This window comes from Lactuca virosa, chromosome 1 (genome assembly GCF_052849685.1).
Source record: "Lactuca virosa cultivar CGN04683 chromosome 1, Lactuca_virosa_CGN04683_v6, whole genome shotgun sequence".
Lineage (NCBI taxonomy): Eukaryota > Viridiplantae > Streptophyta > Magnoliopsida > Asterales > Asteraceae > Lactuca > Lactuca virosa.
The window spans coordinates 175,534,663-175,562,098 of NC_136426.1; the positions used below are offsets into that span (position 1 = coordinate 175,534,663).

Consider the following 27,436-nt stretch of genomic DNA (forward strand, 5'->3'; position numbering starts at 1 on the left):
GCTGAAGGATGATATTAGTTTCAATAATTAGATTCCTGAAACTTGTAAAATGTAATTGACATTTGATGATAAATAAAAGTTGTCATTTATTTATGAGTAAGGTGTTACTATCTTGTGTTGATTGTTTACTATGTTTCAATTTTGCATGTTTTTACTTCCGGAATAATTATGTTATTATTCAAACCATCCACAGTCAGTCAAACTTTGGAAGTAAGTATTGATTTAAGACTGTCATGAATTTGGCTTGTATGATTTGTCTAAAAGTGCTTTGGACAATGCAATGGTTGCTACAACATTCAAGAGTACTCATAAGGGCTGAGTATTGGATCCGACCCACGCTCACTTGCATCACTTCATGGAATTTATCTCGAGTGATCGTGAGACGGTAATATCATATAAATCTTCAAACCTAGAGATATGAGTTGTTGACTATGAGTTGGTTATTCATTGATTGTACGAAAACACATTGGTAACTCGATGTTATAAAACGTGCCTTTGTGAATAATTCAACAAGTAGTTAGTACAAGCATATCAGTCAAAGTTTATCTGTTCTTTCTAGAAATAGAAGCGATATCTGGGCCCCTCGATGATTTGGTTTTGACTTATGTACCGGGCCCGGTCAGAACCTAATTGATGTGTTCAATTTAGTTCTATGTCGAAACAAATCAGAGATCGAGAAACAAATGCTGGACAATAAGTAAGACCATGTTCCATGTGTTTGTCCGGCTGATATCATGTGAACAGAGGATTATATGATCACTTATCTTAAATGGCGTATCATCATCATCTCAGTTCCGAGAGACTTTGAAAGAGCTACGATTGCTAGTCGGATTTTGAAGTCATATTTGCAAATATAGTTATTAGACTTATCCAAGTGGGAGACTGTTGGATATAGTGTCTAAGTCCATAACTTTATTTGGTATGTACTTGACCCGACTCGGCATGGTCCATTTGGGTTGCATGGCATTGCAATACTTGGATAGACTAAATGAGAGAATAAGACACTTATGATTATTAATATATTATAAGTTCTAATATATTAATAATAGTATTATTTAATTAGTATTGGTCAAGTATTAATCTAGTATTAATTTGGTGATCAAAGTGAGACTAATTAAATATATAGGGTTGATTATGACAATCATTAATTCTTTTATGGTGGATTAATGATCCATGGTTTATGGGTTTGGTTATAACCATATGGAGCTCCATGGATAGTCCATGGGAGTTACAAACCCATGGGTCATGAGAAATCAAGAGTCATGACAATTAAGGGCATTCATGTGTAAACCCTAATTGTGACAACACTATAAAAGGAACCCTATGGCTAGCAAAATCGTGACCTAGTGGACCTAGTGTTACTAGAGAGGGCATAACCGATTTTGAGTGCTAGAAGTATTCTCTCAAGTTATTCCAAGTCTTGTGGTGTTGTGTGAAGCATTTGAGGCACAACATTTGAGGTGCTAGGCTCACTAAGTCTTGAAGGAATCCAAGCAACAACAAGGTATGTATTTCTACTAGTTTTTATGTTTTATGTAATCCCCATGCCATGCTAGTTAGGAAATAACCTTGAAAAAGAAATTTGCATGTATATAGTGAAAACATAGATTCAAGGTTATTAGTGTTGCATGTACACTTAGGAAGTGTTAGAATGCTCAAAACCCATCAATTATAGCAGATATGGGTATATCTACTTAATCAAGCATAAGTCGGAAACATTTGAAAAGTTCAAAGAGTTGAAACAAGAAGTGGAGAATCAGCTGGGCAGGAAAATTAAGATGGTCCGATCCGATCAAGGTGGTGAGTACCTTAGTCTTGAATTCCATGACTATCTACATGAATGAGAAATTGTTTCGCAATTGACGCCTCCTAGGACACCACAGTTGAATGGTGTGGCCGGGATACATAATCGAACCTTGTTGTACATGGTTCTTTCCATGATGAGTCGGGCTTCGTTACCTATCTCATTCCGGGGGTATGCCTTAGAGATTGTTGCCCATATCGTTAACTTAGTCCCTACAAAGAAGGTTGCCAAAACACCTCACGAGATGTGGACAGGGAAAGCTCCCTCGTTAGCACATATCAAGGTTTGGGGTTGCGAGGCTTTCGTGAGACGAGACACTCACGACAAACTCAAAACTCGTAGTGAGCGGTGTATTTTCATCGGCTACCCACAAAAGTCTTTTGGATATCTCTTCTATAGACCAAGTGACAATGTTGTCTTCGTTGCTAGAAGATGAGTTTTTTCGCGAGAGAGAGCTCATAAGCCAAAGAGACAGTGGGAGGCAAATTGATCTTGAAGAGCTTCAAGAGCTGAGCGATGAAGGAACCTCCAACACTATCGATCAACCTGAGGAGGAAACTCCTATTGAACCAGTTGACGAGTCCCTACCTCTTAGACATTCCAGTAGAGTTAGCCATCCACCCGCGTTTTATGGATTCCATATTATCACTGAGGGTGATGCATTCAGTAGTGATAGTACACTAGTGAATTTGGATGAGCCTAACAGCTACAAGGAAGCCATGGCAGGCCCGAAGTCTGTTAAATGGAAAGAGACAATGGACAGCGAGATTCAGTCCATGTATGAAAATCAAGTTTGGAACTTGGTTGACAATGTACAAGGTCGTAAGACAGTTGGGTGCAAGTGGATTTTCAAAAAGAAGACAGACGTGGATGGGAAAGTGAACACTTATAAGGCGCGATTGGTTACGAAGGGCTTTACTCAAACTCCTGGAGTTGACTATGATGAGACCTTCTCACCAGTTGCGAAGATAAATTCTATTAGGGTAATACTTGCAAGGGCTGCGTTTCATGACTATGAAATATGGCAGATGGATGTCAAAACCGCATTCCTTAATGGGAAGTTGGCTAAGGATGTTTACATGAGTTAACCATACGGTTTTGTCGATGCGTAGCATCCTAATAGAGTGTGCAAGCTTGAGAAATCCATTTACGGATTGAAACAATCATCTCGCAGATGGAATCTTTGCTTCGATGAGAAAGTCAAAGAGTTTGGCTTTGCGAGGAGCGAGGATGAGTCCTGTGTGTATGTCAAAGCTAGTGGGAGTATAGTTCGCTTTCTAGTGTTGTATGTAGATGACATACTTCTCATAGGAAACCACATCCCAACCTTGCAGGAGGTTAAGTCCTGGCTTGGGAAGTGCTTTGCTATGAAGGACCTCAGAGAAGCTGCCTATATCCTATGGATAAGGATTGTGAGAAACAGGAGTAAGAGACTAATTGGACTTAGTCAGAATACTTACTTAGATAAAGTGTTGAAGCGTTTCAGCATGGAGAATTCCAAGAAGGGGGAGTTACCGATCCAAAGCAATACCAAACTGAGTAAGACTCAGAGTCCGAGTACAGAGGCTGAGATAGTAGAGATGAGCTGACTCTCTTACGCTTCCGCAGTGGGCTCCATCATGTATGCTATGACTTGTACTCGCCCTGATGTGGCCTTTGCTTTGAGCATGTTCAACAAATATCAAGGGAACGCTGGTAGAGTACATTGGACCGCAGTCAAGAATATTCTTGAGTACCTACGAAGGACCAAGGAATGATTTCTTGTCCTCGGTGGGAGTGATGACTTAAGAGTACGAGGGTACAGTGACGTCAGTTTTCAGACATACCGAGATAACTACCGATCTCAGTCAGGCTGGGTCTTTACCCTAAATGAAGGAGAAGTAACTTGGAAGAGTTTGAAGCAGGAAACGGTGGTTGATTCAACGTGCGAATCAGTGTACATAGCAGCAAGCGAAGCATCAAAGGAGGTAATATGGCTAAAGAACTTCATCGGAGACCTTGGAGTTGTACCTGCCATAAAGGAGCCTGTGGAGATTTTATGCGATAATGAAGGTGTAGTTGCCTTAACCAAGGAACCAAGTGATCATGGTAGATTCGGACATATCGACAGGAAATACCATTTTATCAGACATCGTGTGGAAGTGGGACTCCTCGTTGTGAAGAGAGTATTGTCAGAGGATAACCCAGCAGATCCCCTAACGAAGGGACTGAGTAGGGTTAAGCACTTACATCATGCTAAGTGCATTGGCCTGAAGGACAATACTAGTTTTTGTGATTAGATAGGGTTTAGAAACTTGTAATAGATAAGTTGTAATCGATATTTGATGATTAAATAAAGGTGTTTTATTTATGAGTAAAGTTACTATCTTGTGTTGATTATTTACTATTGTTTCGTTTTGCATGTTTTAACTTTCTGAATAATAAGATTATTAGAACCATCCATAGTCGATCATACAATGGAAGTAGGTATGAATGAAGACTGTCTTGAACTGGCTTGTAGATTGTCTAAGGTGTTAGACATAACAATTGTTTTCTGCAACGTTCATGAGTGCTTATGAAATATGATTTGAGTATTGGATTAAACCCACGCTTACCTGAATCACTTCATGGAATTAATCTCGAGTGACTGTAAGACGATAATATCATATAGTCTTTAGACCTAGATATATGAGTTGTTGTTTGCAAATTGGTTGTGCATTGATAATGCATAAACACATCAGTAACTTGATGTTATAAAACGTATTGTTGTGTACAATTTGATGAGCAAATAGTACAAGCATATAAGTCGAAGTTTATCTGTTCCTTTTACCTCACAAGGGTAAAAGTGATATCTTGGGCCCGTCGATGATTTGGTTTGACTTATATGTCGGGCCCGATCAGGACTAAGTTGATGTGTTTGTAGGGTTTTGAGCATTCTAACACTCCTAACGTGTACATGCAACCCTAGAAACCTTGGATCTATGTTTTACTAAGATACATGCAAATATGATTTCCAAGGTTCTTAACCTATCTAACATAGCATGGGGAACATGAATGATAAAGCTAGTAAGAAAACATACCTTTTTTGTTGCTTGGATTCCTTGAGAACCTTGTGAGCCTAGCACCTCAAGTGTGATGCCTCGAATGTCTCACACAACACCACAACACTTGGAATAACCTTGAGAGAAGATACTTATCACTCAAAATCGGCTAGCCCTCATATTCTCTTCTTAGTAGTACGATTTTTCTAGTCATGGGGTTCATATATAGTTGTGTCACAAGTAGGGTTACTCCATGTAAACCCTAATGTACATTGTCACAACTAGCATTTTAGCTAGGAAATTCTATTCCTGTGTAACCATTCAATTATTGTAAAGCATATACTCTAAGTAAATCTCACTCAATGCTCATTTAGATCCACCATTCATGTTCATCAAAGAGTCTGAAGCCCTAAGATCCATGGTTTAAGTCCATATTGGACTAGGATTTCCTTATTGGGCCTAATGGGCCAATAAGCATCAAAATTAACCATTTTGGGCTTGGAAACCCTATTTGGATTCCAATTGGACCCACTTCCATAAAAGTTAGCATTTTGGCCCATTTTGGCCCCAAAATAAATTAGTTTACCCTTAATGGGCCTTATTGGGCCATTGCTAATCCAATTAACCTTAGTGAGCCATAAACCCATCCTATTTTTCTATTTGGGCCGTGAATGCTTCCAAGGGCCCAATGGGCCGAAAATTTTTATGTTTAGGTTCCAATGATCCTAACTAAAGTTAATGGGCTCAACTATTCCATCTGTACTTTCTTGGCCCAAAAATCTCGACCCAACATCAAAAAAAAAAGAAAAAAAAAGAAAAAGGGATATGTATTAAGAGTTGACTTAGGAGGTGCCACCTCCATAATGTTCAACATATATCCATGCAAGGACCCCCATACTTCCATGCTAGTCACCTCACCACTCCCTCCCCTCTCTTCTTCTACTCTTGGCCGAGAGCCAAAACACACACACTCAAAAATCCTCTCCAAACATCTCTAAAATCATCCTCTTCTTTCATCAAAGATCTTAAGGTTTTGTTGTGCTTCAAGAGTAATTTTCAAGGTTTCAACTTCTTTCTAAGTGTTTATTATATATAAACACATATTATCCATCTTAATGCTAAAAATCTTTTCTTACATAACCTTGTTTCATGTTCTAACTCATTAGAAGCCCCTAAGTTTGAAAACTACTCAAGGGAGTTTGCTCGGGCCGAAAATCACTTCATTTCTTTCCATTCTTCTTCAAAAACTGAAACATCAAGCAAAGGTGAGTTCATACCCCCTTGTTTTCGGTTTTCATATGATTTCTTGGGGGAGAATGCAAGTAAAATGTATAGATCTATGTGTTATATGCATGTTTTGTGTGAATTCTTAGTTTATTTGGTAAAAAAAATGTGTTAGATCTTAGCAAATCTCGAAATTTTAAGTATTATTTAGCAAAGATCTATGAACTATGACATTATATACATCACATTAACAAGCCAAAAGTGATTATATGTTTGAAAAACAAAAGATTTCAACAAAAACCTTGTTAAAGGTCAAAAATCGTCAAGAAAACAAAAGATAAGGGCAAAAAGTGACATTTTTGCTTTTATATGGACCAAACAGGTCCTACATGCATAAAAAGGTATTTTTATGTTAAAAATACTTTAAAAAGGGCCAAAAATGCAAATTTGAGCTTAATTGGCCAAAACTTTTGGGCCTCACGGTTTGGGCCCAAACTTGTGAAAAAAACGAAGTTGTTGGGATTAGAAATGTTATTTGAGTAAAATTTGGGTCATAAATGTAAATAAACCAAATTTACGGGTGAAAATAACATTTATTTTAAAATTGGACCAAAAATGTAAATTTTTCCAAAATTGGGCCAAAAGTGACAACTTTTGCAAACAAGAGGCTAAAAATACAATTTTCTGCAAAACTAGGCCATAAATGTCAAAATATAAAATTTTGGATTAAATTTGTGAATTTCTAAACATTTGGGACAAAATTGCAAATTTTTATAAATTATGGACTAAGATGTCATTTTTACAAAACTTTGGGCCTTAATTGAATAATTGTAAGATTATTGGCCAAAAATGTCATTTTTACAAAAAGAAAGCTTCTTAACATCAATCTAGTAAACCTCGAGCTAAAACAAACAACGGAACAAAACAAATGAACGAAATACGTCGATAACTATTTATTGGGCTTAATATTCACGTTACTTGGCCATTGGGCCCTAAGGGCCCATTTAAGTGTATATTGAGCCCAATGTTTTCCATGACGTGTTGTTGGCCCTTGCAACCCACTTACATGTTAATTTGGGCCTAAGGTATGGATTACATGTTTATTGGGCTTTTGTGGCCCATTTACGTGCCTAATGGGCCTAAATTACCCTCTTACATGTTATTGGGCCTTTGTGGTCTAATTACATGCTAATAGGGCTTGGAATGGAAATTTCATATGCTAGTAGGCCGTAACTATACCTTTGCGTAATCATTAAACTTCGTATACTTATATATGTACCTTTCGAATACAAAAACATACCACATATACGTAAACATTAAACATAGTACAAAAAGGGGTTGAGAATCTAGAAAGACATGTCGGTTGGCACCTCTAAGTGTACAATCGTAGCCTGTAGTTATGATCAGAGTTTCCTGGTAGGAAAGCGGGAGTTTGTGTATAGATCTATACGGGGTGATTATTCATATACATTTATCATTTATTCACAATACAATGAATCTAAACTACACTCATACAAGTTATAACTATGAAATTCACACATGCATTTATACTTGATTTTCACATCATTTTCAGACAATTTACAGAAAATATCGGATTTTCTGGGTTTTTACGAAAAATACAAAGGCTTTTATTCAACCATACTTATGAACTCACCAACATTATATATGTTGACCGTTTTCAAAATAAATTGTATTCTCAGGTAACCGTTAAGCAGGAAGGATTTGCCAGAATGTATGGATTTATTTTGTGTAGCATCATCTATCGTACTTTTAAAACCTTGAAACTATATAACTTATAACAATGTACTTGATGTGAACAATGGTAGTTGTTATATGTAATGTTGGTGATGAATGTGTTATGTTTCATGTATATTCATTGTGATGATTATTCAATTGTTAGTCACACGAGCCCCCAGACGTTTCTGGCGTTTGGTTCGGGGGTGTGACATGCATGGATTTCCATATTCCATGATCCATGGGTTTATAACCTCCATGGACTATCCATGGAAGCCCTTATGGGTTTTAGCCTAACTCATATAAACCTTGGATCATTATGCCACTATACAAGAATAGATGATTTACACAATCAACCCCATATATTTAATTAGTCTCTTTTAGATCACTTAATTAATTCCAAATTAATTCTTGATCAATACTAATCAAATAATATTATTAATATATTATAACTTATAATATATTAATAAACCTTAAGTGTCCTTTCTCTCATTTAGTCTATCCAAGTGTTGCAATGCCATGCAACCCAAATGGACCATGCCAACGGGGTCAAGTACATTCCAGAAATAGTTATGAACTTTGACACCTAATCCAACAGTGTTCAACTAAGTTCTATGTCGAACAAGTCGGAGATCGAGAAACAAATTGTTGGACAATTAGTATGACTATGTTCCATGTGATTATCCGCATGATATCTTGAGAACGGAGAACTATACGATCCCTTATCTAAAGGACAAAATACAGATAAGATCAGAGATGATAGAGGCTTTTGAGAGCTACCATTGTTGATCGGATTCTGAAGTTATATTTGCAAATATAGTTATTAGACTTATCCAAGTGGGAGACTGTTGGATTAGCTGTCTAAGCCCATAATTATATTTGGTATGTACTTGACCCGATAGTAGAATGGTCCTTTTAGGTTGCCTTCACCAAAGCAACTAGATTGGATGATTAGTGGAGAGAGAGAGGATAATATGGTTTATTAATATATAATAAGATTAATATATTAAAACAGAAATCATATTAGTTAATTAATATGTTGATCTAGAATTAATTTGGAATTAATTTAGTGATCAAAAGATATTAATTGAACTTATGGGGACTGGATTGCAATTATTGGATAATTGAATTTTGGGCTGTGAAACCTTAAGGAATAAGGGGGACAAAAATTAGAGGGAGCCCATCTCAATTTTCGTCCAAGGCCTTGATTCTAGAAGGATCATTGGACTGCTTAAGGCCTAAGCTATCCAATTAGGGCTTTGAGTGAAACCCTAGCAGTACAAGTATATAAGGACCCCTAGGGCTACATAAATCGGCCACTTGAAACCCTAAGAAGCCTTGGAGCCGATTTTGTGCCTCTCATCCCCTCTGTTCAAGATCATTCTTGTCTTGGTGTTTGTAAGCCATTAGAGGCATCACATTTGAGGTGCTAGGTTCTCACAAGCTTTGAAGATTCTTACTACAATCAAAGAGGTAAAATGTTTACTTGGTTATTTAGGTAGATCTCGAATTTTGTAATATGCTAGTTTAGGGTTTACAAGCTTTGGATGAATTGCATGTACAATAGAGAAACCTAGATCCAAAGCTTTAGGGTTTTGCATGTGCACTTAGGATTGTTCTTTTGTGTAAAACCCATCAACTTCTTCATCTCCAACTCTCAAACTAAATTAAGATTCACGAATGTCTACCAAAGCTCGAGCAGTATTGAGTAAAGGGCGAAAAAGAATTATTGAAAAATTGGAATCTGCTTTCATCTCCAAAACAACCAAATCATTTGGAAAAACGAATTTCCCAATTTTCACCGTTATATCCTCCACAATGCCTCATGGATGAGTCACTGAACGATTAGCCATGTGAATCTTCATTCTTGTAGCCTTTAAATACGAAAGATTTGGTTTTGATAGAACGAATAAGGCATTAGATTTATGCTTGCTCCAGAATCATCCAAAGCATAAGTCTTCATGTTATTCCCAAATTCACACGGAAGAGTGAGGCGTCCAGGATCCCCCATTTTCTTTGGTAATTCAACCAATATCACTTTAGAACTTTGGTCACTAAGGAACACCTTGGAATTCTTCTTCAATTGGTGGCGCGTATTGAGTAAGTCTTTCCAAAACTTATCATATTCAGGAACTTGCGACAATGATTTAATGAAAGGAGTATTTATAGGAATAACCTTCACTTACTTCATAAACTTCAAATGTTACTACTCCAGTGGATGAATTCTAGCTCGAGAAGGAAACGGAAGCGAAGGATGATAAGCTTGCACATCAGCAAAATTTTTTTTGATCAGAATCACCCCACGTCATGAGCTTAGAATGCTCACATCGTGAGTTCGATGAATTAGCAACAAATTTTTTGTTGATCTTTGACTTCTTCGGTTGTGGTTCAGGCTGATGTGGCTTTACTTCCAGGGCTTCTAGGAACTCAGAGATAATATCTTCTTCAGTCTCAATTACCATAACATGTGGTTGAGGGTTTTTGTTGGGAAATTGTGGAGATAGTCTTTCATTTACCAAATTAGTTAATTGACCAAGTTGGGCTTCAATGATTTGGATCAATGCTTGATGATTTTCTAATAAAGCTTGCTGGTCACTCATCATAGCTTGTTTGTCTTTCATCATTATTATTTGATCTCTTATTGCCGCATCGGTCTCATCATGTTGCTTTTTAGAAGCCTCCATATATCTAGCTAACATAGACTCAAGGTCGACATTCTTCTCAGGTTGTGGTTGCTATTTTTGATAAAAGTCTCGGCCAGTCTGCCTATATTTTTCTTCATTTTTCTTCTTATATTCATCAGATGGAAACCACTCTTTCTTCAGTTTTCTCCAGTCCTCATCATATTTGTCTCTACTTGAGTAAAATACTTGAGTCTTTTTGTTCCTGTTCTCGTCCAAATGGCAGTCTTTTGTTAAATGTAGACCATTCCATCTCTCACAACCCACACGAATAACATGTATGGATTGATCTATTTTGGTCATTCTCTGGTCCATAGTATTCAACATAGCTAACACAGCTGCCATGTCTTCATAAGCTTCATTCCAAATTCCTTTTGCCCCGTCATGTCTAGGATTATGATACTCACGAGAATGCTTGGAGAACTCTTCAATTAATTCCTTACTTTCTACTGGACTTTTCTTGGTTAAAGATCATTGAGAATCAAGGAGTTGCCTTGTCATAACATTTACCCTATCATAAAATAATGAGACTTCTTATTGCACTTTAAGATCATTTTTGGGGCAATTTCGAAGTAACCCCTTATAACGCTCCCAAGATTCATAAAGTAATTCACCCGGTTGTTGCTCAAAGTTGGCAATCACCTTCTTGAGTTTATATACTTTTGATGGTGGGCAGAATTGTTCTAAGAATTGCTCGTGCATTTGGGACCATGTAGTAATGGCACTAGGTGGGAGTGCCTTTAGCTTATATATTGAGTTTTTGAGCCAACAAACTCTGGTTTCATTACGTTTGGAGAAGCCTTGAGTTATCTTCATGTGGAGTTCTTCTTGAAGGTTACTATGCAAGAACACATTGTTGACGTCTAATTGGTGAAACAGTGGCTAAACAACAAAACATGACCGGATTAGCGATGGGGGCAAATGTGTTGTGATAATCAACGCCTTGTATTTGGGTAAAGCCTTATGCCATAAGGTGGGCTTTGTATTTCTGGATTTCGCCGGTTGGTTTATATTTGATGACATGTTTTCCTTTGGGGAGATCCTAATGACTCCAAGTGTCGTTTTCATCTAGTGTTATAATTTCCTTTTGCATTTCTTATTTGAAGCTTTTCAGTTCATTATTTTTTGTAATTGTTGTTAATTAGGCCATGTGTTAGAAAATTCATCATATGAGAGATAACTGGCAAAAGAGTGTGACATTGAAGAAGTTGAGTGGGGAGTGGGTTGCATATGGTCTACGAAAGGAGGAAGATTCATAATGTAATCCTTTAAATATGATGGTTTGGTCCTGGTTCGTTTAGATCTTTGCGGACCATCCATATGAGTGTATTTTGGTGAGTTGTTGTGTAACACTAAGTTCTAGGTAAATATCGTCCTTAACTTTTGGCAATTCAAGTCTTAAATAAAGAAGTTTCATGGAGACCAATACATGGAAACTGATGCCCCACGAAGTGCTCAAGGCCAAATGAACACATTCATCTTGGCACTAATGACGTGAAATGATGTTGGTCACCAAGTGACGACGACTAGGATGCAAAAGCCTAATTTTCAGGCATGTAGCCCTATTTAAGGGATGTGATGGCTAGGGTTTGGATGCCCTCTACCTTCATCACTTCCTTTTCAACATAAAAGAACCTTTATTCTCCATTCTTGAGTTTTAGCTTCATCACCTCCTTTTCAACATAAAAGTACCTTTAGTCTCCATTGTTGAGTTTTTGAAGTTTTGTGGTGATTTTTGGTGAGAATGAATAAGAAGAAGCCATTCTTTGTGACAACTCTAGCAAGCAAGCTCTTCCTCCACCTCATGCTTCATGTTTCTAGATCTAGGTTCTTTTTCCTCTTTCTTCATGTTTAGGTTAGTTGGTCTGGTTAGAATCCATAAAATTGGCAATTTTATGGATCCTTGATTTCCTTTTTTGATTATATGTCATAGATCTGAAGAATGATTGAGGTTTGAATCCTTACATGAGGTTTTGACCTTATTTTCTGCATTTTTACCCAGATAGAGTTTAAGATATGCATTGGATATGCATGTCTATAAAGCATCGAATTTTATGATTCATTAGGTGTGAGGAATCCTTCTGGAGAGTATGGATACATAGCTTGAAGGATTAAGATCTTAATACATTAAGAAGGCCATAACAGTTCCCATGATGTGGAGGATTGATCTCCATGACCTGAAGACGGGCAGTCTCGGTGATTGTTTTGTCCTGAGGCCAAACAAAATCCCGGCCATGGCGTGACGACTTATTGTCGAAATATTACTACACCTAATTTTACCTACAATTTTGTTGGATAAGGTGTCTAAGTCCATAACTATTTATGGTATGTACTTGACCCGGTTTGGCATGGTCGATTTGGGTTGCATGGCATCATGCATTTGGATAGACTAAAATGAGAGAAATAACACTTAAGGTTTATTAATATATTATAAGTTCTAATATATTAATAGTATTATTTTGTTAGTATTGATCAAGAATTAATTTAGAATTAATTAAGTGATCAAAAGAAGACTAATTAAATATATGGGTTGATTGTGTAAATCACTCATACTAGTATAGTGGGGGCTAATGCTCCATGGATTATCAAGTTGGGCTAAAACCCATAGGATGCTCCATGGATGCTCCATGGTGATTATATAACCCATGGATCATGGAAATGAAAGGTCATGACAATTAGGGTTTACATGGTGTAACCCTAATTGTAACACACTATATAAGCTTCATGTTACACACCAAAATCGGCACCTAAGAGAACAAGTGAGGGCAAGTCGATTTCTAAGTGTCTACATATCTCTCAAGTTTATTCCAAGTGCATTTGGTGTTGTGTGAGACATTTGAGGCATCACACTTGAGGTGCTAGGCTCACAAGGTTTCAAGGAATCCAAATCACTTCAAGGTATCAAATAAATGCTACTATTCAACCACCACCAAATATTACTGGTTATAAATTAAAAAATTACGATTATATGCTAGACATTATACAAGAACAAATGAAAAAAATTACATATTAATACCATAAATAAAGACTCGGATGATGACTCAGATATAAATAATGCCCAAATAAATAAAATTAATAATTATGACAGTAAATTTGCTAGAAAGCCTGTTCAAAGGATGTATTATTATCCAAGGTCAAGCCCTCAAGATGTCCTACATGAAGAACAAGAATATGAAATTAACAATAGTTATAGTGGTAAAAATGTATATGAATGGAACTTAGATGGTTATACTGAAAGACAGATATACAATATGATTCATAAAATGTTAATGTATAGTACAATCGCTAAAAATACAGGAAATAGTGATAGACAAGTAGCTAATATGCTAATTGCCGGATTTACTGGCCAATTAAAAGGTTGGTGGGACAACTATGTGGATGAAAAAACTCAACAATTTATTCTTAATACAATTAAAATAGAAAATGGGATTACTACTCCTAATGTAGTTTATACTCTTACTTGTACTATAATAGAACATTTTACAGGGAGATGGTCAGACAATTCTGAAAACATTCGTACTCTATTAAACGGATTGTTTTGTAAAACTCTTACATCCTTTAGATGGTATAATGATACTTTTTTAAGCAGAGTAATGGAGCTTAATGATTGTAATAGTGTTTATTGGAAATCCAAATTCATAGATGGTTTGCCAAATCTTTTTGCTGAAAGAGTAAAAAACCAATTAAGAATAGATAATACGATTCCTTACGAAGATTATACGTATGGAAAATTAATAGGAACCTGTATACAGGAAGGCTTAACCTTATGTAGTGAAATAAAACTTAATCATCAAATTAAGACCCAACATCTTAATGAAAAACGACAACTAGGAGAATTTTGTGATCAATTTGGAATAGAAACTAATAGAAGTAAGAAAAAACAGAAAAACGATTTTCAACAAAAGAAAAAATTTTACAAAAGAAAACATAATGATTTTAACAAAAAAAGATAAACATATAAAAAAAGAAAATTATTAGAAAAGAAAACATTAATAAAAAACCCCCTACTTGTTTTTCGTGTGGAAAAACAGGGCACTATGCTAATAAATGCATAAATAAAAAGATAAAAAAACAAATAAATAACTTGGACATAAGTGAAGATATAAAGCTGCAATTAATAAATTTGATTGATAATTCTTCTTCAGAAGAAGAGGAAATTTCAGATGATAATTCTGATAATATAATAGATTATGATTCTGATTATTCTTCAAAATCTGAAGAAGATGAATGTCATTGTGATAATTTAGAGCAATGCTCATGTAACATAGACCATCAGTTATACTTACTCCAGTCTCAATTTAAAGAAAATCTAACCATAAATGTAATTAGCAATGATATAGCAAACTTATTAAGAGAAAATAATGATCCAGAAATAAGGCAAAAAATAATAGAAAATTTGAATACAAAGGAATAGAGTATTAAAGAAGAAGGGATCTATTCCATGAAAAATGTACATGATATGCTAAAAGAAAGAAGAAATAAAAGTTATACTAATACGCCTACAGTACAAGATTTACAAGATGGAATTTAATCATTAAAACATGATATATCTAAGATAAAAAATGACCAATTGATAAACAATCAACGAATTAATAAATTAGAAAAACTACAAAATAAACATGACATTGGTACTAGTAATAATAATGATAATAGTTTCCTTCAATCCATGGAACTAGTAATCTCTAGAAAATGGCATGTCACAATCAATTTATTTATTACTTACAATTATCAAAGAAATTTTGTTGCTTTAATAGATAGTGGTGCAGATCTAAACTGCATACGAGAAGGAATAATACCTACTAAATATTTTCAAAAATCAAAACATACGTTGAGAGAAGTATCAGGTTCAAAATTGGATATTAGATATAAATTGACAAATGCAAAAATTTGTACATAAAATATTTGTATACCTATTAATTTCACGGTAATCAAAAATATGACCAGCAATACCATGATTCTAGGAAATCCTTTTCTGGAAATGATACTACCGCTAACTATTGATAAAAATAAAATAATAGGATCTTATAAGAATCAACCTGTTATTTTAAATTTTGTCTCTGCCCTTATTCTATTTGGGTCAATGAGTTGGATTTAAAGAAAAACCAGATAAATTTTCTTAAAGAGGAAATTAGGACTGTTCAAATAGATGAACAATTAAAACAACCTAAATTACAGGAAAAAATTAAACTTTTAACAAACCAGTTTTCTTTAAAAAATTGTAATGAGCATCCTAATGCTTTTTGGGAAAGAAAAAAACATATAGGCATACTTCCCTATGAGGAAGATTTCAATGAAAAATAGATTCCTACCAAGGCAAGACCTTGTCAAATGAATTTCTAATACTTAAATATATGTAAAAAGGAAATAGCTTCTTTATTAGATAAAAATTTAATACAACCTTCTAAATCTCCATGGTCATGTACTGCGTTTTATGTTAACAAACATTCAGAACAAGAAAGAGGAATACCAAGACTAGTTATAAATTATAAGCCACTTAATAAGATTTTAAAATGGATCAGATATCCTATTCCTAATAAAAAAGATTTATTAGATCGTTTACATAATTCTCTAATATTCTCAAAGTTTGATTTAAAATCAGGATATTGGCAAATTCAGATTGATAAAAAAGATAGATATAAGACTGCCTTTAATGTTCCTTTTGGGCAATATGAATGGAATGTTATGCCATTTGGCTTAAAAAATGTCCCTTCAGAATTTCAAAATATCATGAACGATATATTCAATCCTTATAGTAATTTTATTATAGTATATAATAGATGATATCTTAGTATTCTCAAAAAATATTCAAGAACATTTTGATCATTTACATACTTTTGAAACAATAATATTAAAAAATGGTTTAGTAATATCACAATCTAAGATGTCTTTATTCCAAACAAAAGTAAGATTTTTAGGTCATAATATTAAAAAAGGACAGGTCATTCCTATACAAAGAAGTATAGATTTTGCTGCAAAATTCCCATATGAGATAAAAGATAAAACTCAGCTACAAAGATTTTTGGGTAGCCTAAACTATATATCACCTTTTTATAAAGATTTATCATACGATAGTGCAATTTTATATGATAGATTAAAGAAGAATCCTTGTGCTTGGACTAATAATCATACCCAAGCAGTCAAAAGAATAAAAAATAAAGTAAAACATCTACCATGTTTATCTTTGGCTAATCCAAATTGGGAAAAAATAGTTGAAACAGATGCCTCTGAAATAGGGTTTGGAGGAATCTTGAAACAAATCCACCCTAAGAATGGACTCCTAGTCAAAAGAATTATTCTACTACTGCTAAAGAAATTTTAGCATTAGTGAAATGTATTCTTAAATTTCAAGATGATTTATATAATCAACATTTCATTATAAAAACAGATTGTCAAGCAGCTAAATTTATGTTTAATAAAGACTTTAAACATGATGTTTCCAAACAAATGTTTACTAGATGGCAAGCTACATTAGCATGTTTTGGTTTTGAAATTCAATATAAAAAAGGAAGTGATAATAGTCTTCCAGATTTTTTAACTAGAGAATTTCTAAACGAGTCTCAATCATCTAAGACAATTATCTCATGATATTATTAATATAAAAAATTCAATTAAAGAGGCAGAAGCTGAATTATCCAACCTAACTAATAAACCATATTATAGAAGGACAGTAATTAAACTAAGACTGATAGGATTAAAAATTCATCTTAAAAACATTGAAAACAAACTTATATTGCTTTTGAATTAATATTTACAGGAAAAATTATGGGTGACTCAAAATTACAAGTAAAGAACAATCTTCATTGTAAACAAATAAAGGCCTTAGAATCATTTACCAAACGAAATAAAAAGGATAATAGGCCAATAACAAGAATTGACATACAAAGATATAACATTATGTTCAAATATCTTCATAAGAAAATCTCAGAAACCACATGCTAACTTGCAGAATGAATCCCAATCGAGGAAGAGGCCATCTTTCATACAGGGGTGGTTATAATAGAGGTTGAGGAAATCCTACGGCTTCAAGCAGTTCTTATAGAACTGGAGCTTCATCGCAAGCAAACAATCAGCCCCTTCCAGTTCCTGGAAGCCCATTATATGAGGAATTTAAAGCATTTCTGGTAACAAAAAAGGAGAATACTCCTAGCTTCGCTCAAATGATTACAGATGGTGAAACCATCAATGATAATTTTGAATATAAAGAATCATCTCATAAAGACAATATCATAATTTTTGAAAATAAAGATATCATGCTTTATTTTGAAAATAATGAAGATCCATGGTTTCTAATGACCAGATATTTGGATACAGCAACATATGCAGGGTATTCTTATAAACAAAGATTAAACTATGAGAATATTTTAAAAATAACCGGATCGGTTGAATTTTCTCATTTTACATCCGGAGGTAATACCAGCATTTATAATTTTAGCAAAGCTATTATCAAAAAGATTATATCTGCTGAGGAATGGGGTCTGAGCACTCTCAAGGAGAAAGAATTTATAATTCCTCCAAAAATACCGATGAAATTTACATATTGGGATTATATTGAAAGTTTTCATAAAGCTTTCTTATATGAGAATCCTCAAAGAAAGCATACTTGGTTCTTTAAAGTATGTGAAAAGGTTTATAGCCAAAACAAAGATATACCAAATTGGTTTACTAATTGGTGGATCTCATATGGTCCAAGTATAGATATTCTCTCCGGAAGAACCATTCAGAAAATTATATGGTGAATGGCTACCAGTCTCTCCAAGATACCTGAAACAATCCATTCCTTTGAAATCAGAAGGACTAGAAGCAATATCTTCTATGCATTTTTTCATGGAATTTTCTATTCCTTGGATATGGAAATGGTCGCCACATGTGGATTATACTCCCTCTAAATTTCCTTCTCTACAAAGATTATATTTTACAAAATTCTGGCCTAAAATGCTTCATAAAGATCCAGAAACAAAAGTTATTAATGCCCAGGAGACAATTGATCATATCAAACAACAAACCAAAAAATACCAAGATCAGAAAAATTTCTCGGATATAACCCCCTCAACCCCTCAAAAGGTTAACCTAACTAAAGAAGAAATGATCAAATCATTTCGGTTATATTGTCTTGAGATGAAGGAAAACCTTAAACGCCTTGCAGAACATGATAATATAAAAGATGAAGGTTCAAGTGAAGAAATTTCAGATAACATGTCAATTGAAAACCAAAGCCAATCACAATGCTTAGCAGGGGAATCCCAAGCAGAAGATGAAGAAATTCCAGATGGAGAACTTCCTATTGATTGCATGATTGACATGATCGAGGAGTCAATCACCCAAAGAAAGAATCTTTTCAAAAACAAGAGGACATCATCATAATAAACTCAAGGTGACAAATGTGTGAACCAAAATAAAAGAGGATAATATTTCTCAGAACTTATTGAAGACAGAGGACAATATTCGTCAGAAATTATTAAAGACGGAGGATCCAAACAAAAAGTCATTTCTACTTTTTTAAAAGTTGCCTACCAATGCTTAATGTAATAATTTATGTTTTGTTCGTTTTTGAGTCCTCCTAGTCTATTTAAGGAGACTCCTTCTTATGTTTAAGCAGGCTTTGAGCCATTCTATCATTCCCTCTTGTAATCTCCCCTCTGTAAAAAAATCCTTTTGCAATAAAAAATTCTGAAATATATTTGGAGTATCGAAGTTATATACAACAATCTTGGATTCACCTTTCTGGTTAGTCTACTTCCTTAAACTTAATTTTATCTTTAAGCCTAATGCAAGGCTAACTTGTTAATATGTAAGTACATAATCTGCTTGTGTATCAATCAGATCCGCTTGATGGTGCGGAATCCCAATCAAACGGATGATGTCAGATCAAAATAAAAGAGAAGGAGAAGAAGAAGAATTAAGATGAATCTAATGATGTATTCAAAGATATGAGTGATGCTCCATACACATTAGATTCTCTCACACACACTATTCTTCTCTCTAGTTTCTCTCTCTACAATATGCTCCTCTCCTATGACTCTACTCTAGGCCACACCTTATATATATATATATATATATATATATATATATATATATATATATATATATATATATATATATATATATATATATATATATATATATATATATATATATATATGGGCTGCAAACTCAAGGCCCAAACCCAATGCTAGACCGACGCTACAAATAATCCAATACTATTTTCGGCCCAAATAATAAAAAACAATAAATGCTTAGAAAAGAAAAGTATAAACCATATTTTTGCACCAACAATCTCCCCCTTGGTTTATAGCTTTCTTTTCTAACTAACCCAACAAACTCTCCCCGAAAAGTAGCTGGCTTTTCTTGTCAATCTTCATCGGGAGCTTGGCTTCAGCATTAATCTTCAAATTTATTCACAACATCAAGATGAACATATGAATCTTCAATAAATGACTTCATCTTGAGCAGTTGGGATTTTCTACAGAATTTGACATTGAACGTAGATTGGGTGAGGAGGCTTCTTGAAAAGATTCTTGAAAGATGGTGCTTTCAGCTTGAGAATCTTCAGAGAGAATAGAGAAAGAAACTTTTGGATCACTTTAGCAGGTACAAGATAGCAGCAAATTGATTGAGGAGGCTTCAACGCAATCTGTCACATAATCTTCAATTACAGCTTGACCTTGCTTCTAGGGTTGAAAGATTGAATGTTGGAAGAATAATCTTCATTTCTTGCTCCTTCGAATGAGAATTCTTCGATGCTCATGGATGAAGCCTTGGTTCAGCAAATCTCGATACAGTCTCCATGAGTCTCATCTATATCTGAATTCACTTTTCAAGACAAAACAAAAACTAAAAGAAAACTTAGCACATAATATTTTTGGATTTTTCATATTTTCTGGAAAAATAAAACAGAAACAAAAATATTTTTGGATTTTCTGATTTTTCTGAACAAGAAATAACACTATTTTTAGATTTTTAATTTTTTGATTTTTGTTTGAGTTTTTGAATTTTTTAATTCTCCCTCTAAATTTGTGCATAGAGGAAAACTATAAACAAATTTAACAAAAAGAAAAATATTTGGGATCAAAGTTGTGAGACAGCCTGAACTTGTTTATCAGTACCTTCACCTTCATGAATAGATCTGGTCAATTGTCGGTATTGTGGTCCACTTAAACACGATGGATATAGACAAACTTTTCTAAATAAACCATTTAGCTGACGACGACCATGGGTATTGTTGTCCACTTAAATTAAGCAGCGAGATCTACAAACAAACTCTAAATGGTTCAATTTTAGTTGCACTAGAACGTGTTCCCCACTTCCCGATATACCCTTGTTATCAAGAACTTCCTAACGACTCCTTACTTTAGGTGAGTAAACAATTATTAAGGAGGAAGTCAGATTTAGAGATAGATGCATATGTTTTGTCCCACGTCGGATCTCTTTCAATCACGCAGAGGGGACAACATATGGCTAACTAGAATAGAGGGCTTGAGAGGTAGAATGTTGCATATGTTGTGTCCCAGGTCGGATCTTCCGATCACGCAGAGGGGACAACATATGGCTCACAGATAAAGAAGATGCATAGAAATAGAGTTGCATATGTTGCAATCCAGGTCGGATATGTTCCAATCACGCAAAGGAAGCAACATGTGACTGACAGATAGAAAGCAAGAAAATAATTTCTACAGAACTACTTTATCAGAACCCCCCGGTCGCCCTATCAGAACTAGAATTAAGGACATAAGTCCGTACATCAAGGAAAATTTGAACCACTATTCTAGATGCGTATTAATTTAGTGTATCCTGTAGGTTCCCATGTTTATCTCACTGCTCAATCTACCCGAGCGTCGTATGGTCAGTCCAAACAATCCTAACTAAATCCACACTGTCAAATCCTTCGTGCCTACCAGCACATTAAACACAGAGTCTAGACAATTTAGATTCAGTCCTTTACACATGTTTTAGACTGTCCGTTATCACTTTCTTGATATCACTTCCCAAACAATACCTACTAACGAAAAACTATTAGAAAATAAAGTTTGTCTTCGAAATGAATCAGATTAAGATAAACTCAAGAGTATAGAGAAGAAAACTCAAACCGTAAGTCACCGATTGAATTTGCATCTAGAAGGTCTGAGAACAGCACACATAATCTCATAATAGATCCGAAAATTCTTCATGTCGTTAAGCACAAACCCCATGTGATCCCTTCCTTTCTTCCCTTCCCGCAAAGGACACATACTCTCAAACAAAATTCCGAGTGTTATACAGTTGAGAGATGCCTCCTATCATGTGCCTGGAATAGCCACTATCAACAAACCAAAGTCTAATGATATGTCTTCATAGCAGCTCCGACACAGAGCGGGATCAGTTGGTCTTTGGAACCCAGTCCATTTTGAAACTGGGTCGACCTTTGTCATCATTGCAGGGTACTCTCTCCCATGACATATCCTGTTTATCACAAACAGAAGATGAAGAAATATTAGAGTCATTTGTTGTTTTGGGAGATTGAGCCTTCGGAACCCATTTGTAGTTGGGTTTAACCCATTTTTTTTCGATCTGATGGGTGGCTCAGTGCTTGCTTTTGAACTTGAAGTCGGCTTCCGAGATGACTTTGACCTTAGCTTCACGGGAGCATCTCTTGGATTGGACTTCTTGGCCGACATACCCTTCTTGACCTTAGGATTTGATTTCTTGGTCTTGGGAGTTGAATTCTTGGCCTTGTGGGTATTCCAGTTGCCATTGCACGATTGTGACCTCGAATGATTTCTTTTGTAGAATCTCCCACCCTGCGCGTTCTGCCAGCCTTGTGCGTAGTAGGGAACTTATGTGCGATTTGGACAGTTTCGGGCATTGTGTCCAGGTGTTCCACAGTGAAAACAAGTCTTTTTCTTCACTGTGAAGTTGTTTCTTCCTACCCCTGGTGGCATATCCTTGCCTTGTCTCTTATTGTTCCCACAAGCACAATTACAACAGGCACTCTGTTTCACTGGAATTGGTGGCCTGTATTTCTCAACAGCAGGTTGATCAGAAGCAGCTGAGTTCGAAGCAACAGATTCAGAGTTCAAGGAGATGTTGGTTTGTTCAATGGTGTTCTCCTTGTTCTCATCTTCTGCTACTTTACCTGCACATAAAGTAGAAACATTAGAATCTTCAATCTGAATACCTCCTGACACAAATCCAGATGGTTTTCCATAATGAAGATGTGACTCCTTGTTAATTTCTTCCTGTGTCATAGGGATGGATATGTAGTTATGATTGAAGGGAGGAGGAATACCCTCATAACCTAGACCCTTTTGCTGGTTATCCTCAAATTTCATATTATGTTCCATCATGGATGCAACTACCTCACTTGATACATCGAATTTCTTAAATGTAAATTCAGCATCATTATATTTAGCTTTCAATGCATCAAGTTCGGCAGTTACAGCAGCAAGTTTTTTTTTTCATGTGATCGTAATTTTCACACTTGTTGTTGTAATCTTCTTGCAGTTTTCGGAAATCCTTGGTTTTGGTCTCTAATTGAGCTTTCAGAGGTTTCTGACCTTTCCTAAGGGTATAGCCTTCGTATTTGAGGTCCTCATTTTCTCTTTTTAATAAATCGATTTGATCTCGTAGAAATTTAATTGTAGCTTCACAAGATGGAGTACATGAAACTTCATTTACCGGAATAGATGAGGAACTCATTTTTTTTTAATTTTTAATTGCCCTTTGACTTAAAAACCGAGAAAGTCAACCTTAAAAGTCAAATTTAAAAAGTCAAACTTAAAAGTCAAAGTCAAAAAAAAAATTCAAACTTAAAAGTCAAATCGAAAAGCTAAATTTGAAAATTTGAAAGTTAAACGAAAAAGTCAAAATTTAAAAACTAAAATTTTTGGAAGAAAATGTAGCTTAAAAATAAAAGAAATTGATTTTGGGGTTAAAAATGTCAAAAATGCGAAAGTGGGGCAGCGAAAGATTAATATTTCACTTAAATTTCGAAGGCTTGTACCATCTAGCAAGTTAGATCAACTGGTAAGGCGCTTGGATTATAAACCTAGGGACCTGGGTTCGATCCCAGGCAACCCCAAAACTCCCCCGAAATTTTTGAATGAACGCTGCGAAGACGTGCGAGAATGCGAGGATGAGCTGCGAAGCGAGGATGCTGGACCGAGACCGAAGCGAAGACTGAGAACGAGGTACGAAGCCGTACACGTCCGAGGCCGCACACGTCCGGACCGCACACCGAGGACCGCACACTCCTAGCCGCACACCTTTAACAGCTTCGCGAAAAACGACGTTTTTCATCCTTTTTTGCTCTAAAACTCGATCAAAAACTCGTTTTTATGAAAAATGCAAAGAACAAACCCCCCTTATTTTTTAGAGATCTATCCAAAAACGCAAAAATCTTTTCAAAATAAGATCAAATAAGCTCCAGATCTGACAAAATTGATTGATACAATCCAAGCTCTGATACCACTTGTAAGTCCCTAATCTGCTTGTGTATCAATCAGATCCACTTGATGGTGCAAAATCCCAATCAAACGGATGATGTCAGATCAAAATAGAAGAGAAGGAGAAGAAGAATTAAGATGAATCTAATGATGTATTCAAAGATATGAGTGATGCTCCATACACATTAGATTCTCTCGCACACACTATTCTTCTCTCTAGTTTCTCTCTCTACAATATGCTCCTCTCCTATGACTCTACTCTAGGCCACACCTTCTATATATATGGGCTGCAAACTCAAGGCCCAAACCCAATGCTAGACCGACGCTACAAATAATCCAATACTATTTTCGGTCCAAATAATAAAAACAATAAATGCTTAGAAAAAGCAAAGTATAAACCATACCCAACATAATATCACATAGTATTATCATGGAAGCAGTATTATAATCAGTAGATCATAATCTGATATGAGTAAAAAAAGAGTTTGGAGAGAGACAAAGTCGTGTTTTAGCCCGCTTTTGTGGCCACAGTGCTGTTTTAGGGCATTTTACCCATTGACTCGCCTAACTCACCAAACTAATAATAATAATAATAATAATAAGAATAATAATAAGAATAACAATAACAATAACAATAAAAATAACAATAACAATAACCCATTGACTCGCCTAACTCACCAAGCTACTAATAATAATAATAATAATAATAAGAATAAGAATAACAATAACAATAACAATAACAATAACAATAACAATAACCCATTGACTCGCCTAACTCACCAAGCTATTAATAATAATAATAATAATAATAATAATAATAATAATAATAATAATAATAATAACAATAACAATAACAATAACAATAACTATAACTATAACTATAACTATAACTATAACTATAACAATAACAATAACAATAACAATAACAATAACAAGAACAACAACAACAACAACAACAACAACAACAACAACAACAACAACAACAATAACAATAACAATAACAACAACAATAACAACAACAATAACAATAACAATAACTATAACTATAACAATAACAATAACAATAACAATAACTATAACAATAACACTAACAATAACAATAACAAGAACAATAACAATAACAATAATAATAATAACAATAATAATAATAATAATAATAATAATAATAATAATAATATATGAATTGCCTTAACAGATAGGCATATGATACAACAACAAATAAACTAGGTCACCTGCAATCCAATCCATCTTAAGTGTTTGTTTAGTGATTTCCTGAGAATACATGTAGTTTTGAGGGTCAACACAAGGTTGGTGAGCATTACAGGTTTTCTGCTAACCGCAGTAATACTTTTAGAAAGTCCAAAAAGTATTATCTTTGTATGAATAACATTAGTTGAAACAGTGTTTGCAATGAGTCTTTAAAAGTCAAAATGTATCTTTATATAAGTAAATCCATACTTAAAAAACTGTATTTGTAATAAATCTTTGAAAGTCAAGATGTATCTCTGGTATAAGTAAATCCGTACTTAAAAATCCTGTTTTTAATAAATCCTTGAAAGCCAAAATGTATCTTTGGTATAAGTAAATTCATACTTTAAACTGTGTTCGTAATAAACCTTTGAATAACCTTTAAACCAAACTGTTATTGTAAAGCCCGTGTTTCGAGGCTAAGCATTGATGCGATGATGTAATAGTCTAGGTCAACCATTGTAACCCATTTTAAAGTAATATAGATGAATTACTTGAATATTACGTAAATTATATGCTTCTGTGTGCTTATTACTTGTTTATAATAATATAGTAAATAAAAGATAAAAATAAGAATCAAAAATAAAATGTTAGATAAACCCGATATCTATGAAGAAAGTTGTAGTGGTCGTGACAAGGATTTCGGACATATAAAGAGCGCCGAAATCCGAGTTATAACGAAGAAGTTATGGTATGTCGAAGTTTCACGACAAAACCGGCACGACACAGCGTGACGTAAATAGTGAATTTACGATAGAGGACTTTTTAGCCTTGATGATCTACATGAAAGTCATAGTGTTCGTTAAACCGAGAGTGTGCATAAAAAGAACGCCCAAATCTGACTTCGTATGAGGAAGTTATGATTTTTCTAAGTTTCGAATCAGCAGTGCACAGCCCGAAGTTCGAATTGTAGATCGAACGATTTTTAGCCGACGCAACCTAAACGAGAATCGAAGATCTCGTCAATAGGAGCTCAATGGTAAAAAGACAAACGAAAACGGAGTCCATATGTAGAAGTTATGAGTTTTACACGAACGTTAAACATTTTAATCTTCTCATACTATAAAATATAAAATCGGTCGAGAATTAGCCGACGAAGTCTAAACGAAAATCGTAGAGTACGGTACCGCCTACGTGTGGATATAAAGAACTTCGAAAATAGAACTCGTACGTGAAAGATATGAATTTTTGAATTTGGAGTGGGAAATCACGAAGGCTGTGCGAAGGGGTACGCCCAGCATACCTTCGGACGCTCAGCGTTTGCACTACGCCCCGTGTACGAAGGAGGTACGCCCCGTGTATTGACCTTTTCCTCGGTCCACAACGAGCCATGTCACCCCACCGAAGTCTCGCCCCGTGTGTATGGAGCAAGCATTACGACGAGCGTAGGTCCAAGGTACGCCCAACGTAGGTCCAAGGTACGCCCAGCGTACCGAGGCCTCGCATGCTATAGAAGGAGGCCACGGGTTGCCATATTTCTTCACCAATTTACCACTCCTTTCTCTCTCTACTTTCTCTCACTACCTCCCTAACCCCCTCCTAAGCCTAGGTAAACCTCCTAGCACTAGAAGAAGGCCTCGGAGAGCCCGAAGGCTCCGAGAAAAAGAGTTTTTCGGTCTGAAACTCTGCCCGCACAGAGCCCGATTTTCAAGAAAACTTCTCGGTTTCGTCAAAGAAGGTTATTTTTAGAAGCGAAGGTGTTGTCCAAATCACTCTGTATCAGGTGAGTGTATACTCACTTTCATCTTACACATAGATATGAAGTATTTTATATAAATTATGTGCTGTGTATATATATGTTATCTGTTTACCTGAGATGTTTGCTGGATGAAAGATCTATACTTCTTTCTTTCAGATCTGAAACTTTTTCCTTCAGATTTACACTTTCTCATCTCAGATCTAAACTTTTTCTTCAGATCTAAACTGTGTACTTTGATATCTATGTTGGATGAAAGATCTGAACTTCTTTCCTTCAGATCTGAACTTTTTCTTCAGATCTAGACCGTATATGTATTTTATGTTTTGAAAGTTATGCTGGATAAAAGATGTAAGCTTTGTTTTACAGATCTGGAACATGCGTGTATTTTATATCTACAAATATGTTGGTTAGAACATAGGTAGATGAAATAGTTGGTGTGTGATGAAATAAAATGATGAGAGGCCTCGATGTTGACGTTGATCCAGTCATCTAGCGGAGTATGGATGACGACCACGGACTTCTCTAGGAAGTCCAGTGGAACGCTAGCAGGCTCGCAACCTGTAGGTGTTTGTGAACGAAGTGTTCACCGGTGTACTCCATCCCCCCCC

At 35.1% G+C, this 27,436-nt stretch overlaps 1 non-coding gene across 1 annotated transcript; it reads left to right on the forward strand.

The window, feature by feature from the left end:
• Positions 1-11,010: 11,010 nt before the first annotated feature.
• Positions 11,011-11,117, forward strand: LOC145151743 (small nucleolar RNA R71). Its single transcript, XR_013732300.1, has one exon. It is a non-coding gene; the product is annotated as a small nucleolar RNA R71 (small nucleolar RNA).
• Positions 11,118-27,436: the final 16,319 nt, after the last annotated feature.